This window comes from Lutra lutra, chromosome 2 (assembly GCF_902655055.1).
Source record: "Lutra lutra chromosome 2, mLutLut1.2, whole genome shotgun sequence".
In the NCBI taxonomy this organism is placed as follows: Eukaryota; Metazoa; Chordata; class Mammalia; order Carnivora; family Mustelidae; genus Lutra; species Lutra lutra.
Window position 1 is genome coordinate 42,916,445 of NC_062279.1, and position 4,542 is coordinate 42,920,986.

Below are 4,542 nucleotides of genomic sequence, written 5' to 3' on the forward strand. Positions count from 1 at the left end.
GAACTAGAGGGTATTATGCTAAGTAGAAATAAGTCAGTGAGAAAAAAAAATACCATATGATTTCACTCATATGGAGTGGAATTTAAAAAACAAAACATGAAGGCGTCTGGGTGGCTCGGTGGGTTGAGCCGCTGCCTTCGGCTCAGGTCATGATCTCAGGGTCCTGGGATCAAGTCCCACGTCGGGCTCTCTGCTCAGCAGGCCTGCTTCCCTCTCTCTCTCTCTCTCTCTGCCTGCCTCTCTAAAAAAAAAAAAAAAAAAGAACATAGGGGAAGGGAAGGAAAAATAAAATAAGAGGAAAACAGAGAAAAACAGAGAAGAAGCCAAAGCATAAAAGACTCTTAGCTATAGGAAACAAACTGAGGGTTGCTGGAGGGTAGATGGGTGGTGCGATGGGGTAAATTCGTGATGGGAATTAAGAAGGGCACTTGATATAATGGGCATTGGGTATTGTAAACAACTGATGAGTCACTGAAACTAGTAATACAATATATGTTAATGAAATTGAATTTATTTTTTTAAAGGTTTTATTTATTTATTTGACAGAGAGAGATTGAGGTCACAAGTAGGCAGAGAGGCAGCTGGGGAGGGTGAATAGGCTCCCTGCTGAGGAGGGATTCCCAGGACCCTGAGATCATGACCTGAGCCAAAGGCAGAGGCTTAACCCACTGAGCCACCCAGCAGCTCCTGAAACTGAATTTGAATTGAACATTAAAAAAATAAATTTTGGGGGGCACTTGGGTGGCTCAGTGGGTTAAAGCCTCTGCCTTCGGCTCAGGTCATGATCTCAGGGTCCTGGGATCGAGCCCCGCATCGGGCTCTCTGCTCAGTGGAGAGCCTGCTTCCTCCTCTCTCTCACTCTCTGCCTGCCTCTCTGCCTACATGTGATCTCTGTCTGTCAAATAAATAAATAAAATCTTTAAAAATAATAATAATAATAATAATAATAATAATAAATTTTGAGGTTAATACTTTGCTTATGTACTGTAGACCAAAACTGATTCCTGCTTGCAGAATAACAATTATACAAAACTTTTTAAAAATTAAGAATTTTGAACTACTCCTAAGATAAAAAGATAAAAGGTGTAATTATATTAATTCACATTTTTTTTGTTATTCAAGATGTAGAGTCAACCTAAACGTTCATAAAAAGGAGATGTTAACGGGCTCTCTGCTCAGCAGGAAGCCTGCTTCCCTCTCTCTCTCTCTCTCTGCCTTCCTCTCCGTCTACTTGTGATCTCTCTCTGTCAAATAAATAAATAAAATCTTAAAAAAAAAAAAAGGAGATGTTAAATCAACTATAGTCGATTATACTATGGAATATTGTGTAAAGTTTCAAAACAATGAAGTAAATTTTATGCATTGATATGAAATGAGCCCTAGGATTTATTATTAAATAAAAAGAGCAAGTTATAGAACACAGAATGGTATGTACAACATCATCTTATTTTTATTAAATACTTACACGCACCTCAAATCTGTATAGATACCTATCAAGTTGACAAGACTGGTTCCCTCTGGATGGAACTGGATGGGAATCAAGAGAAACTTTTGACTGATTTGTTTTATGCACATTTAAAAAAGAAAAAGAATAAATTATTGTATTACTTGTCTGAAAAAAATTAAGAAAACAAGAAAAACAGGTGTAACAATAGCTGATAGTTTGATATTCATATTTGAAACGTACCTACTATCATGAAAAATTAACATGAGAATACCAGATTGTATTTTTATAAGAAAAAAAAAGAAGCTATTGTATATATGGAAAAATAACTCAGCGTAAAAATCTATTAAATGACTGAAACTACACAGACAGGTTATTAAATTAAAAGAATTCTCTTGGGGTGCCTGGGTAGCTCAGTTGTTTAAGCATCTGCCTTTGGATCAAGTCATGATCTCGGGCTTTGGAATCGAGCCCCATGTCAGGCTCCCTGTTCAACAGGGAGTCTACTTCTCCCTCTCCCTCTGCTCCTCTCCCCTACTTGTACTCTCTTTGTCAAATAAATAAAATCTTTTTTTAAAAAGTAGAATTCTCTCACATATATGCGTATATCTACATATATACTTTATACAAATAACTAACTACATTTATACTTAACTACATTTATACTTATATAAACTTTTACATATATACTTACAATACTACATATTTATATACTACTTAAAAGGTATACAAATTAGGGGCGCCTGGGTGGCTCAGGCCTAAAGCCTCTGCCTTCAGCTCAGGTCATGATCCCAGGGTCCTGGGATCGAGGCCCTCATCGGGCTGTCTGCTCAGCAGGGAGCCTGCTTCCTCCTCTCTCTCTCTTTGCCTGCCTCTCTGCCTACTTGTGATCTCTGTCTGTCAAATAAATAAATAAAATCTTTAAAAAAATCTTTAAAAAATGTATACAAATTAATCTACTTTGCAATTGCTTTTTTAAAAAACTTAATAATTTATTTTGAAAGATTTTTTTTATTTTTAATTCCAACACTTAAGGCTATGAATTCTTCAAAGGTTAAGGAATACCTTTGTCTGGATAGGCCGTAACTTATGAATGGGCATCTAGATTATTTCTAGGTTTTTGGCATTTCAAAATGTTTTAATGAATATGACTGTATATATCCGTGTATATGCATATAGATTAATATAGATCACATATCATATAATAATATACGTGATGTATATGTATCTAATTAATATGTAATTGAAAATATTTATCATATATACTGACAGAGATAGATAAATACATGATAGATGAATATGATACCAATCAAATTGCTTTTCTAGATAATATACCGATTATATTTTCAGCAATAAAATAAAAAAGAAAATTCTTGTTTCCTTATGCTTTTACCAACTTAATTATTGCTATTCTCACAAAACAAAATGGTGTCTCATTGTTTTCCCTTTCTTTTCAATAATTATTAAGATATACTAAATGATGCTCAGTATCACCCAAATTTAAGGAATGTTTGCTTCAGTGATATGGTTCAAAAGAGCTGTGAGCATTTATACCACAGGGATAATGAGATTCACCTAGAATGAGATGAGATTCACCTAGAATAGACTTGAAATAACCAAGTAATGTTCACTTAATTTGTAATATACCGTCCAGACGTACAGTTCAAACCCTAAAATTTTCACATATGTACAAAAGGTTATTGTTCTCTATTAAGCATCTATCTCCCCAGCATATCACAATGATTTTCTTTTCTTTTTTTTTAAAGATTTTATTTATTTATTTGTCAGAGAGAGAGAGGGAGAGAGAGCGAGCACAGGCAGACAGAATGGCAGGCAGAGGCAGAGGGAGAAGCAGGTTCCCTGATGAGCAAGGAGCCCGATGTGGGACTCGATCCCAGGACGCTGGGATCATGACCTGAGCCAAAGGCAGCTGCTTAACCAACTGAGCCACCCAGGCGTCCCCACAATGATTTTCTAATGGCCAAATACGATGAATATTTCTAATACTTCGATGACTTGCCTTCTCTTCGGTTTTCAGCATTATACAATAATCTTTCCTAAAGATTTTCTCTTCCTTTTGCATCTAGGACATGTGTTCTAGGTTTTCACAACCCTAGTATCTTTCCAAATTTGATTGCAGGAGGGTCTTCATTTATTCATCCCCTGATTTTAGCGATCCCTTAGAGATGATCTTTAGCATCTCCCCACAGTACACACATGCTCTGACCTACATATTTTATTTCCTTGTTAGGTACCTGGTGATAAGTCAGAAATTTTGATCTCGGTTTAGTCTAGATACCTTCTTGTGAGGCACTGACCTTTATAATTCATTAGAAATCTCATTCAGAATGAGATTTCTGGAAACTTAACACATCCCCAATTAGCTTTTCTCTTTTTCTCCACCACCACTGGCGAGGTTTTTTGCTTCTTTCTCTATGCTGTACCTATAAACAGCACCACAATCAATTCAATCACTCAGGCCCTACGCCTGAACTGTCACCTCCTACAACCACCTAGTCATTTTTGTATGACTTCTCTCTTTAAAATAATATTGAAAGATATTACACTTTGTGTTTCACACAGTCCTAAATGGTCCACTATATGTTTTTTGAATGGATATATCAGTGAATAAATTGGATAGGAAGACAGTAAAGTGCAAGAAATGATAGCACATACTACCCTATGTTAATCACTAGAATAGGTTTAACGTTTTTTTGTTTTTCAAAGTGGTTTTTCAGCACTTTCAGTGTCATGAAAATGGACACCATTTGACCTTTTCTTGTACGTGCTTGCCTTTCTTCCCTCTCCCTCCCTTCATGCCCGTCCGTTTTTCCTTGTTTCTTCTCTTTCTTTCTTAAGTCGCGCCTTTTTTTCTATCTGGGACCCTCTCAATGCTTTTCTTCTGTCCCTGGCCCAGGGCCCTCCCTCGCAGCACGCTGGTCAGCTCCTCTGGCCAGTGCGCAGGCTTAGCCCCGCCCACGCGGAACTCGAGTCACGAGGCTGAGGGAGGTACGCTGCGAAGGGGGCGGGGCGAGGCCGGCGCTCCGCAGCGGGCGTGGGCGGAGCCGGGAGCGCAGGCTGCCTCTGCTATATCTGCG